The following is a 13,863-nucleotide window of genomic DNA, read 5'->3' on the forward strand; positions in this document are numbered from 1 at the left end:
AGGGTTTGTGAGTACTGGGCAAGTAAAGCAATTTACTTTTGGATAATAATGTGATTTTCTCACACAATATGCCAGATTACTTCTCCCTCAGCTCTGCCCTTGCTACTCTCAGTAATATTTTCCACTTAGCACACTCAGTTCCTGAGCCTTTGCTGGCTAGGGCAAAGACCATCAAGCATCATAGACATGCCCACACTGCCGCTGTTATGAATTTTCTTATTAGCTTTTAGATGTTCACAAAACACAGAGCAGTCATTAATTGGTTTCACCAAGCAGAGGCAACTAAGTTGCTGGTAAATTGGGACACATCGAGGAAGGTTAATATTTTCTCTCTTGGTAGCAAAAAAAATTTCCTATATTGCTTGATCAGAGGAACTTGCAATATTTATCTGGTTCCAGTTTGCATTTTTAGTGTTTGCTTAATGATTAGACACTTAAGTGAATCTACTTATTTAGAGCACTGTGCATGACTTCTGCAGTGTCACATAACATAGACAACTGTAAAGGAATTAGAAATATATGTTTTAGACGGCTTTTATTAGGTATTTCTTAATATGTTTTTCTGCAGGGTGTAAAACTGGACTGTTAACCTAATCTAAATTTTAATGGTTTTTACTTACAGTGGATATTTTTTCTTTCTATCAGTTGGACAAGTGTTTGTAAATACTTGATTCTTTTCTTTTTTTCTTCTGGTGAGTTCAGTAAGCTTTCAGTGCCCAATTATTTAGCATTAGAAGTCATTGCTACTAAATCAGTTTTACAAATTTGTGTGATGAGACTTGTGTACACTAAACAGATTGTGATACATCTGGGGAACAGTGGGAATTTTCAGTGCAATGATATCTTTTTGAAGTAACTTCGCCTGAGTAGGGCAGAAATAGAAGCAGTGAGCCCATGTTGTGGTTACATAATGGAGGCGTAATTAAGAGTGCAACTAAAATAAATAACCAGTTCCAAAAGTCTCTCTCACTAATATTTATGGGATATCCATCTGAGAGAAAACAACTTTCAACCTGATTTAAACTGAGGATTTTTTGAGTGCCAGATACAGGAAAAGCAGATTAGGTACCCCAGACTGGTCCCATTTCAGCAAGCCACTGTAACCGTGCAGCAGCACTATGTGCTGAGTCAAGCTGAACCAAGGAAAGACTCGCCCAGTTGTGGAGGATTCATCAACACTCTCCATGCATCATCTGGGAAGGAGTTCCCTTACAGATGTACACCAGCTTAGCCCTGAACCCCTGGCTGCACCATCTAACACACAATGCTTAATTACCTTTCACAGAAAAGCACATCTCTCCTTTGCCATATGCAAATATAGAATTTTCCAGAGAAAATACACAGATGGTATAAGATTCAGACCAGGACCAGAGAAGAGTTTGTCTGACATCAAATGATTGGTTAAAGCAGGTGTTCTTTGTCATTAACAAGCCAGGCTGTCATCTTTGTAGTTATTTCATTGTTCAGGACCTTTTTAATACACCATTTAAAAGTATGAAGACTGAATTTTTTGTCATTGTTTTGGGGAAGTCCAAAAACTCCTGGTGGACACTGCAGGTCATGTTTCCTTTGTTAATTATTCTGAAGGATGATAGAGCAGTAATGCTTGCCCTGCATTGTTCAGTGATAAATGGTTTCAGTTCATTAGTCAAGACTCTTTTATTCCAAGTGCTGCAAACTAAAGAAAGTCAGTCCTCAATCACTACAGAGATGTTTGTTCACCTCATTCTCTCTGACTATAAAAAATGTCTACTTGAGAGCATACAGAAATATAATTGACTTTATGGAGCAGCTGCCAGAGGGGTTTTGCTATATGAAATTGCATTACACTTCCCTTTAAACGTGTTCAAAGTAATAAGCCTTTGTTAACATTCACAATTCATACAATTATACAACCCTTGGAAAAAAAAAGCCCACATTATGGGGTTTGGCAAATAATTAATATCTAAAGTTTGTCATAGAAATTATGTCCATTTTTAAAAGTGATGTACAGGAAGGAATGTTAGTTGCATACTCTCATATTCCTCTTTACTTTTTACAGTCTATCTAAGAATCAAGGAGGAGTGTTTTTTTCTTTCTAAGCAGTACTAATCAAAATTTTCTGGAAACATTTTTACTGTCATTATTATTGTAATATGGTAACTGATGCACTGGTGTTTTTTTTTCTGGAGGTCATTGTCAATATTGTCTAAAGAAAGCAAAGTCATGGAAACACCAGTTCTTTCAGAGAATGGATAGGAGGGATTTTTTATTCATGTTATTCTCAATTAGTCTAAGAGGATTTAAAAATATCTGTATATGTGTTCATTCTGAAGCCTGGAGATAAATCCTAGAATCAAATATGCTTTTCAGAAGCTTTAAAGATGCCCCATGACAATGTTGTATCTTGGCTTGAACAGTCTTTAATTCTTTCATTCTTTCCCTCTAGAAATCATGTCTGATGAGGAGTGGCTGAGGGAGCTGGGCTTGTTTAGCCTGGAGAAAAGGAGGCTCAGGGGAGACCTTATCACTCTCCACAGCTACCTGAAAGGAGGGTGTAGCCAGGTGGGGTTGGTCTCTTCTCCCATGTCTCAATGAAAAGGACGAGAGACAAGACCTTAACTAGCAGCAAGGGAGTTCAGATTTGATATTAGGAAAAAAAAAATCACTGAAGGAGTGATTAGGCAGTGGATTATATTGTCCAAGGAGGTGGCAGAGTCACTTGGAAGTGCTCAGGAGATGCCTGGATGTGGCCCTGAAGGATATGGCTTCGTGCTGTGCTGGCCCTCTGTGGTGATGCAGGATTGATGGATGATCCTGAAGGTGGTCTTTTCCAACCCTTTTCCAGTTCTGCAATTCTTTTTCCAAAAACAGTTTACTCTAGAAGCAGACAGCTGAAATGAGTTTCCCTTGAAAACTCTGGTCCTTTTAGCATAGGTTTCAGAATTTCTTTTCAGTGACACGTACTGACGCCCTAAATATTCTTTGCAGTATTTCAAGGTGAAAAAAGTGTCTTGTCTACATACATTGCAGACCTCTGCTGTAAGTTGCAGCAAGCAAATGGCAGAGGCACTGGAAAGATGCAACATCTCTTCTGTGGAAATGCCTGGGAGAAAGCAAAGAATAACCACAGTAATCTTCAGAATATGTAGCAAGGTTTGAGGAAGGCATTTTGCAATATCTTCTAGTCTTGCCTGCAAATAAATATTATTTAAAATAAATCAGAGAAGATAACACAGCCCAAATTAAAAGCAACTAGTTTTTGTGCCTTTAAGTATGCCATACTGTTCAAGAATGTGCTTCTCATGACCTCTCATTTTTTGTTTTTATTTCTGGCTTGACATGTATCTCCTAACTAAACCACAGAAGCTAGGTTCAGCACACTTGTACTAATCCAGTTACAGCACAGGTAAAAGCCCTGGCAATGTCATTATATCCTTACACTTTCTTCTTTTTGTGGTCAAATATGGGCCTATGTAGGACTAGGTGAATAAACACATCATATGGTGGATGATCAAGTAGCTCATGGGTGAGGCACAAAGGGTTACAGTGAATGGGGTGACACCAGACTGGTGACCTGTCACTGGGGGGTTCCACAGGGCTCCATGCTCAGCTCTGTGCTCTTCAACAGCTCCATGAAGGACTTGGACACAGGACTGGCCAGGATACTAAGCAGGTTCGCAGATGATACAAAACTGGGAGGAACTGTTCACTCTCTTGAGGGCAGGGAGGACCTGCAGGGAGACCTTGACAAATGAGGGGACTGGGCAGGCACCAACAATATGAAGTTCAGCAAGGGCAACTACTTGGTTCTGCACCTGGGATGGGGCACCTGGGTTCTGCACCTGGGATGGGGCAACCCTGGAGGTACAGACAGAAAAGAGAATGAGAGACTGGAGAGCAATGCCATGGAAAGGGACATGGGTGTCCTGATCAGTGACAAGGTGAACATGAGCCAGCAGTGCCCTGGCAGCCAGGAGGGCCCCATGTCCTGGGGGGCATCAGGCGCAGCATCACAGCCAGGCAAGGGAGGGGATTGTCCTGCTCTGCTCTGCTCTGGGACAGCCTCACCTCCAGTGATGGGGGCAGTTCTGGGTGCCATAATATAAAAAACCTTATTAGAAAGTGTCCAAAGGAGGGCCACGAGGATGGTGAAGGGCCTTGGGATGAAGCCGTGTGATGAGTGGCTGAGGTCACTTGGTCTGTTCAACCTGGAGAAGAGGAGACTGAGGGGAGAGCTCACTGCAGTTACAGCTTCCTTGTGAGGGGAAGAGGAGGGGCAGGCACTGATCTCTGCTCTGTGGTGTCAGTGACAAGGCCCAAGGGATTGGTCTGGAGCTGCATCAGGCGAGGTTTAGCTTGAATATTAGGAAAAGGTTTTTCACCCAGAGGGTGTTTGGGTGCTGGAACAGGCTCCCCAAGGAAGTGGGCACAGCACCAGCCTGACAGAGTGCAGAGGCATTGGACAGTGCTCTCAGGTGCATGGTGTGACTTTTGGGGATGGTGCTGTGCAGGGCCAGGACTCAGTAACTCTTGTGGGTCCCTTTCAGCTCATCATGTTCTGGGATTTGGTGACTAAATTGTAATGTGAGTGTCCAAAACGAAACAAGATTTGTTTGCTTTAGAATGATCATTGTCAAGTAAACCCATTTAACTTCTACTTCAGTGTGGTCCAACATGGTTACATTTTACAATAAGTGCCTGATGGATGAAATAGAAACTAATGATCCATTAGTACTGTGATATCTAAACCCCAAGAGGAGTATAATTTTTTTGTTCATTTGGTTAGGCTCAATTTACATCAAAATTTAACTGCGAATAATTTACATTTTCTATAAACAGTTTTGGTAGTGTTCATAGTTTGTTTAAATTATATAAATAACAAAATTCCCTAATTTTGTGCACACCAAAACACGTAAATAGTCCTGCTTCCCTAAGTTCCCAGTGATTCAAACCCCTGGTATAATGTCCTTCTGATAATACAGTCCTGTAAATGTCTTGCAGCTGATTTAAAAACTATACCTTTCTTTTGACTGCACTTCTAAAAGTACTTTTGACACCAGGTTGCTATGTTTAGGATTGTAAAGAGGATGTAGTGACTCATTGAAAGTCTAATTTTACCCATTATTATCTTGCCTCCTGGTTTATACTATTTTAGAAGTGTTATTTGATCTGGAAGATAATTCTGTAACCTTCAGATTACTGCTGGGTGACTTCTGCAGAAAAGGAATTACTAATGCATTAAATTTGAATTAGCTTTGAGAAATCATGCAGATGTATGCACAGAACATTACAGCAATGCTGTCTCCAAGGCACAGCAGAATTGCCTTTATGCAGTTTTAAAGAATCACTTGAGCAAACCTTAAATTGCACACATGGTGAAGCTGAGACAGCATCTTTACTTTAAAAAAAAAACCCAACCAAACATGCATATACATGTACACAGAGCAAATAAAGCTTTGAGAGTTGTCTTTCAGGGAAATCTGATCACAAACACACTGCTGTTGAATGGGCCATTTGGGCTCAGACCTGTCGTAGTGGAGAGCACTACTGCACATGCTGTGGATGTGTCACTTAGACTAATGATTATGAATTATGCAGAGGGTCACATCCTCTTAGTTACAAGCCATTTCCACATTTTCCCTTTAGACTGCCTAGCCTAATTCCATTTTTTTCCCTTTTACTGCTGCTAGCAAATAACATCCAGAATGAATGCCAAGACCTTCATTTATTCACGTTTAATTTTCCTCCCATAACTTCAAGTCAGTAAAATGATGGAAGAGTTGGAGGTGGGGAAAGGGAGACAGCTGCTTGGTGGATTAGGAAAAAGCTCCCTTCAGTTCGCTAGGTCATTGAGCAAGGTAGGGCAGTAAAAAGCCACAGAAACAGTGTGGTTTGCTTCAGACTGTGTATTCCAGGCATTGTGCCGGAAACTTAATTTCTGCATTTTCCCTGTTTGGAAAAAAAGGGATATAGTTTGACATATTTTTAAAAAGCATTGCCATTTTGGAATCACTAACCTGACAAGAGCAGGGTGCATGACCTTCCCTTGTCTTAGTGCTAACCATAATGGAGCTTATACACGGAGTACCAGCATGGTTCATGGAGCCACTGTGGAACAGGAGGTGGGATAAATATGGCAAATACATCCCTGGCCTGGCTGTGTATGCCTTGGAATGCCCTTGATAATGAATGGGAATATGACACATTGGAGGGCAGGAGATGAGCAGAGAGTTGTGGCAGCCAGGAATATGAAGGATTGCTTAGAGAAGAGTGGGTTGGGAGGATGTTTTCCAGCCCAGGCACTTTGTCTTTTTCCAGTGCTGTTGGGTGCTACAGGGAAGGCAAACTGGCAGTGCCCAGCTCCAGGAGGTTTTTCCCATACAAGCACTAAAGGAGGAAAAAGACTGCTAACTACAAGGATAGATGTTTTTCTTAAAACAAATATACTTCTTTCTAGCCTTTCTCTAAAGGTAGTTAATATGGTAGAAAATTCTTCAAACTCTAACACTTCATCTGTAATATTTGTCTGTTGATTTCTACTGATCTTGTTTTCTGTTAGAACTCAAGAAAAAATTCAAGCTGTATTTCAACCTGTCGCACTCACTAAGGAAAGAAAAATAGAAGCATTTCCCAAAGTGTTTCCTCCTTGTTAGCTTATGATGGCATTTGATATCTATGCCTGAAAACAAAACGTTTCAGTTGCTAAAGTATTATATGTCATACTGCCTGGAATGGGCTTTATGTGAATAGATATTTAGTGACTACATGGTACTTAACTCAGTTGGTTAAAGCAAGGCACTGATAACACCCGTGTTGTGGGTATGTGTGGGTATGACCCCTGTAAAGAAAACTCACTTAAGAGCTGGACTGAATGATCCTTGTTGGCTCCTTTCAATTCAGAATATTCTGTGGTTCTGTGAAATTTTCTGTCTAAAATTTAAGTTTTATTTTACTTATAAAATACTGACACTGTCTGATGTAAAAACTTTTTCTTTTTAAATAAATTTAATAATGCTTTCAGAGCCAAGTAAATTAAATGGATTCCTATTCCTATCACACAGAAGGAAACTGAATTTCCATCAAAAAAGCTTGACCTGATGTTCAAATTTTGCAGTATGTCTCCAGGGTAAATAAATTTAGGCTTTCTGTAATGAGAATAAAGAGAACCTGTAACACTCCCATAAGTAAATGTGAATAGCCCACATTATGCTAAACATGAGGTCAGAATAAGAGGCTTGCAACAGCTTTTTAGCATTTTTCAAGTCTAAGTATACAAGAAAACAAAAAAACCCAAAATTAATTACCTGTAGGAGAACATCGCCTGAAACTTTTGTAAGACTAACTGGACACAGTACTAGAGTGCCATTGATAGTTACCAGTCCATCATGATTGAGCTTCCAGTTTCCCAACTGTAAATAGAAAGGATATTCATCCATCTTCAACCCTGAACCACCATCTATTTCTGTTCTGTATTTTTTTAAATGCCTGTTTTTTACAGGTGTTATTTTCAACCAAGAATCCCAAGGTTTTTTCCCACACACTCTTTCCAACTAAAGCAGATGAATGGAAAAGACAAAATATGTGATAGGAAAGAGTGGTTTAAAAGAACCAGCCTGGATGACAAACTAACAAGTTTATTTGTCTCTCTTATCTGTTCCTAAATCAGATGTAATAAGATAGCTTTTCATGGGTGTCACCTGGAAGCAAACAAAAAATTAGTGCAGATTATGAAGTCCAGATGGAGAAACATGGCTAAGTCATGTGGCAGTGCATGGGATATTCCTGTTTTTCAGTAGGTTTATGCCTAGGATAGACAGGGTATACTGAAGATTACAAAGGTCTCTGTATTCAGGAAATCGCCATCTGAGATTTTTTTACCATTTGGTCTTAGCTGCTGTGACCCTAGTTGTTTAAAATATCTAGGTTTGCAGCTAAACACTCTTCTAAATCCCGTTGTTTATAGTGACTGACAGAGAGTGCTTTTCATTTCCATTCTTTTTTTTTTTTTTTTTTTAACTGAGGGTTTTATTCCCTGTTGAGTTTCAGGTCAAATGAGTGGGAATACTACTGGTATGCTGAAAATACTGTGTACTGGGGTTATGGAGTGACAGAAAACATATGTGAGAGCATATAGCATGTAGAAAGGGATTGTGTGGTTATATTTATTTCCTTTAAGAGTAGCAACAACCAGGAGGCCTTCCTTCTCCCAAGGACATATATCTGTTGAAAGGAAAAGATTTGTATTTTACTTTTATACTCACTGACTCTTTGATGTTGTGTTTATATTAGGATACAAACCATGATTATCCATGGTTATTCCAAGGGACTCCAGCATGCTGATGCTCTGATCAAGGAAGTTAAATCAAATGGTTAACTTCAAAGAACTTCTGATTTTAAATAAAAATAGTAAGTCCCATTATAGTAAAATACAACTTATATAAATATATTTCGGGCTTAGCAGAAGTCTCTTAACCATTCTATAGACATGACTTTGTGTGTGGTAAGGGAATTCTGTGAGTTGATTCTCTGCTCTCCTTCACTTATATAATGCAGAAGTTAAACTGTGCAAGCAAAAGATATCCTCCTTTTCAGAGAAATGAGAAATGAACAGCATAGTGTAGGAGATTGCTTTGATTCATAATGGAAGCAGACCATTATAGTGTAATCTACGGAAGGGACAGCATTTATTTTTAAGTATGCTCTGGGTTTTTTGACTTCTTTACTGGAAACCAGATACAATGTAGATGATGACTAGATATCTTAAATCCTCATCAGCACATCTGCCTACATGGTCTTTGCTTTCCCTTCCAGCAAAATGCAAGAATTGGGAAGAAGAAACCTGGTTGAACAGAAGGCTGAACCAACCTTCTACACTGGGGATGAAGCAGCTTTGCAGCTGCCTTGGACCTCCCATGGCTGGAGTGACCTTGCTGGTGCTGCTGAATGGACACAGTCTCCCTCCACCACCTGCCTCCCTGCAGCCCCTGACAGCCCTCCCATGCTCCTCCCCACAATCGTGCTGTGGTGTCAGCTCCATCCCAGGCTGTTTGGGGCACTGAGGGAGCGTGGCAGGCCCCAGATGACTCCAAGGAGGCCAGTGAGCAGGTGGGTACAGCAGCTGGAGAGCAATCCCAGACAGCCGGCAGGTGGATGGAGCAGCAGGGGGGCAACACCAGACGGGCAGCAGGTGGAGAGGGCAGCAGGAGGGCAACACCACTTTGTACTCAACTTGACATTAATTACACTTGTTGGAATCCTGTGTGACTCCTAAGACCCTTTTTTGGGTGTTAAATTACAAAATGTATTTGTTTATATTCTGGGTATAGCTTCCCCTAATGTCTGAAGACTTGGGAGGTGATTGGAGGGAAGGGAGAAGAAAGAAAGCCTTCTCCCACCCTTAAACTATGAAATCTGACCAGACTTTGTGGGCAGGATGAGCTGGCAGTTTGTTAATTTGCCCCTAACCATCTATGTGCCTAGGAAAAGCCCTTAGAGGCATTAAATGTTGCTGGCTTTCTCAATGGCTTTATTGTGTGGAGTTCTGCATTGTGGTGTTTGCTGAGATGCCCAGATGTTTATAATTAATTTAGTCTGATTACTTCTAATTACTCCTTCCTATCTGCATTATCTTGCATTTGTCAACTTCATATGTAAGTAGCCCTGCTGCCTATTTAGCTTAGTTTTGTAAGGTCCCTTTGGACATTCTTAACCTTCTCTAGTGATGACTAATCTAAACAATTGTGCTCTGTGTAATTTCTTTTCCCACCCATCTCCCCAGAACACTAATAGGAAAACAGTCTTATACAAGAACAGAAACATGAAGAATTCCATTGCAAGCCTGTCATGAAAACTGACCATTACCCATCCTTCCTTCCTTCCTTCCTTCCTTCCTTCCTTCCTTCCTTTCTTCCTTCCTTCCTTCCTTCCTTCCTTCCTTCCTTCCTTCCTTCCTTCCTTCCTTCCTTCCTTCCTTCCTTCCTTCCTTCCTTCCTTCCTTCCTTCCTTCCTTCCTTCCTTCCTTCCTTCCTTCCTTCCTTCCTTCCTTCCTTCCTTCCTTCCTTCCTTCCTTCCTTCCTTCCTTCCTTCCTTCCTTCCTTCCTTCCTTCCTTCCTTCCTTCCTTCCTTCCTTCCTTCCCTCCTTCCCTCCTTCCCTCCTTCCCTCCTTCCCTCCTTCCTTCCCTCCTTCCCTCCTTCCCTCCCTCCTTCCCTCCTTCCTTCCCTCCTTCCTTCCTTCCTTCCTTCCTTCCTTCCTTCCTTCCTTCCTTCCTTCCTTCCTTCCTTCCTTCCTTCCTTCCTTCCTTCCTTCCTTCCTTCCTTCCTTCCTTCCTTCCTTCCTTCCTTCCTTCCTTCCTTCCTTCCTTCCTTCCTTCCTTCCTTCCTTCCTTCCTTCCTTCCTTCCTTCCTTCCTTCCTTCCTTCCTTCCTTCCTTCCTTCCTTCCTTCCTCCCTGTTTACATATTTCTAATTCCTGGCAGTATTTTAACCCTTCTGTTCTTACCATTAAGTCATTTTGTCAAAGGCTTTTGCAAAGCCCAAGTAAATTGTATCTTTAGCAACAACAATATTGCTATACGCCAAGAAATCTGTTAACTGAAAGGGATGGATTTTTCTTTCTAGAAGATTATTACCTGCAAAATATCTTCCTCAACTATCTGTTCTATAATATCAATTACTTTTAATTGCTTCCTGATCACTTTCCTGATCTGCATTAAAACACAGTATGCTACTCAGAGATTTTTTGGAGTGCCTACCTGTAAGTAATTCTAAAACCTGATCTACAGTTTAGGCAACCTTCTTCCCCTTCAGTCTCGTTCCTTGAAACCTTCTTCCTTCCACTGGCAAAATTACATTTCCAGAAATTTTGCTCTCTTCTGCTTGTTTGTCTTTCTAGAAGAAAGTCAGAGACTTAAAAGAAATTTATAAATTTCAAAATATTCCCTGGTCACTGCTGCAGCTATCTGCTAGAAGAACAACCCTCTATGTTGGTGTATGAAGAAATGATAACAAAATACTCAGATTCGAAATTATTTCACTCTTCTAGGTACCCTTTATTGCTTATACATGACCTTTAGCATTGCCTCTATATTTCTGTAGGGCAAAGTTAAGAATAGAGAGGAGTGCCTTCACTTCCTGTGCTGCTGACTACTTCCAAGACCACCTTTCTTCATTTTGTGACTTTCAGTCCCCATGCTAGAGCACACAGAATATACAGAGCTTCTTGGGTGGGACTTTCTAAATGATCAGGTTGAGGCAAAGTCTACTTAGGGGAAAAAACAGGGAAAACTGCAGGGATAAAGACACAGTGGAGGAAATGTTTACTCTTTATCCTGAAAAGGAAGTGAATTCTGCCTGTCCACTTCCCTCTGCCTCTCTGGTAGCCAAAAGCAGGGTCTTGAGCAGTAGGTAATAAGGGGAAGGAAAAGTTATAGGAGCTTTCAGAAAGGTAAGACCATGAAAGGCTTGCAGCTTCCCTTTCCTAATCCTGCTTTCCTACTGGCCTTGGTCACAGTTGTTAAGGTATGAGGTAGACAATGCATTGCACTGCTCTGTTCCTAAAAGTTAGAGAACTTGTAGGCATAAAAAAGAAAAAAACTCATGGTGTTTTGGTGTCATCTGAACCTTTCCTCTGAAGGTGATCCATTTACCTTTACCTTAGAGAGGAAGATTTTGACCTGAGGCATAGTATTTTTTCCATTTGTCTTTTGTAGAAGCTATGTACATTTTTAATGCTTAGACAGACACACACACACACACACACACACACACACACACACACACACACACACACCACTCAATATTTTATGAAGAGTTGTCATCCCTTTCTACATGAAACAATTTGGAAAAGGCAGGTCTCACAATTTTGCTCAGATTTCACTTATGTGCAACAGATAGATGTATCCAATTTTCCAAATCAGCACATCCTTTTAATTAAAGCTATTAAAAATGAAAGCTTTTTGTAGCTGATGTTGCTTGACAGAACACATAGGAGGAACCTCTATGGGTTCTTTTGTGGCCAGCACAATATGAATATGACTCACTTAACATTTCCAAAGGTTTTCTTCCAAAGGTTTCAAAAGCTTTATCAACTATTTAAGCGCCACAATTCTATCTGTAATAAGTTCGATCATGCCAGTGCAACAGTTCAGCAGTTTAAATGTAAACACAGCATCACATTTTAGGATATCATATAAGCCTGTATTATTTAAAAATTACAAAACCAATAGAGTTAAGTGCTCAGAAAAGGTACATAGTTCTACAGGGAAAGTGTTCAGAATGAGAGACGGCTCCTCACAGGAATACTAAAACCATGGCTACCAAAATTTTAGCATTTCAACAGATTTTGCGTGTCTGTGGATCTGCTATGCATCCTCACATCCTTGAACAGACCATTTTATTCCTCCTGTTCCTTTAGTATGAGGACTGGTCATAACAGGCACCTTGATCCATTTCATTAGGAAAACAGTCCTCAGAGATATCAGAAAATCACCTAAATGCCCTGACATTGGCTACTAGCCTGGACTTGCTATCTTTTATGTCTCATTGATAAAAAAGACAAATCTAAAACCCTTAGTAATGCTTCTGCTATTACACTGTAATTTTCTCTCCCTGCACACAGGATACAATGGGTCAGTAGTAATGGTTAGGAGCCAAAATTATGAGTTTTATTGTAAATAATCCAGGCACTAGTTGAACCTTTTACAAAATTAAGCATGGTTTTAGTGTCAAAATTAGTAACTGTGCTTGGACCCCCTTGTTTCTGACATGCTGGCAGGAACTCTTCTTTGTATTTGGATCTGCTTTGGGATTTGCAGCCAGCATGTTCACTGCTCTTCCCCTCTGCATTTGGGCTAATTGTGGGTATGTGAACCACATGTGCAGAGGTGGGAGCGCAAAAGCAGGAAGGTCAAGGATTGTTCACCTGCAACCTGCAGGGGCTCCTCAATAAAGTCAATTTACAAAAGCTCTGTACTTAGGGCCCCCATCCCTCTAAGCCTTGATGAGGTATTTGATTAATGGCTGTGGAAGTGAAACATGCAGAATGCCCCCTTGGTTTTGAAGGTCGCAGGTAAATCCTGGCCTTATTCTGACTCAAATAACGCATTTGTCTAAATGCCACATCTAAGTCATAACCACTCATCAAAGAGGTGACTGGGTAGTGCAGCAATTTCTGTTGAAGCATAGAGAACCATGTGATAAATTGCATCTGCAAGATTTGTTTCGTATGTCAGGCACACATTACTTCTAAATCAAATGCTAAAACATGCCTTATTTAGTCAAAAGTAAGCAGAATGCTGTAATTTATAATCATCTTGAAGCACACTGCAGCGAAAATGAAAGCAGACTATTAAAATTTAATGCCTGTTTGGCAGAGTAGCATATTTCTGGCCACATTTGATGCATCATTTTCTCACACCATTGTGTATGCACAAAAAGTCAGCTTGTGTTTGCCAACGTTTGTGGAAACTAATTGAAAAAAATGATTTAGCTGTTAAAGTCTGACATCAGGCTGGAAAATTATTGTCAGAAGATACTGATGGCAGTGTCTCTTTTCTCCTCCTTTCACCCCCATCCACTTGCTTCTAACAATTGTCCGTTGTTCTCCAACACAGCTCCCCACAGTACAGTTGCTAGCAAATATTCATTGGGGTGTCATCTCTGTTTAAAGTCTCATCCTACACACCTATTCATCTGTGCTAAGTGAACAGCAGCATCAGCTCAAATTAAACTGGCGTGAAAACAGCCACTGTTAATAATTTCTGATGTGATTCAGCTCAGCTTTGGATAACAGGTGAAGATGTTTCATAACAGAGGCAATTACAGTGCTGTGAGCTCTCTCCTCTGCCTGTTCCGCCAGAGGAGCGGGGGCAGTGGAGCTGGAGCC

Source organism: Molothrus ater, chromosome Z, assembly GCF_012460135.2.
Source record: "Molothrus ater isolate BHLD 08-10-18 breed brown headed cowbird chromosome Z, BPBGC_Mater_1.1, whole genome shotgun sequence".
NCBI classification, from domain to species: Eukaryota; Metazoa; Chordata; class Aves; order Passeriformes; family Icteridae; genus Molothrus; species Molothrus ater.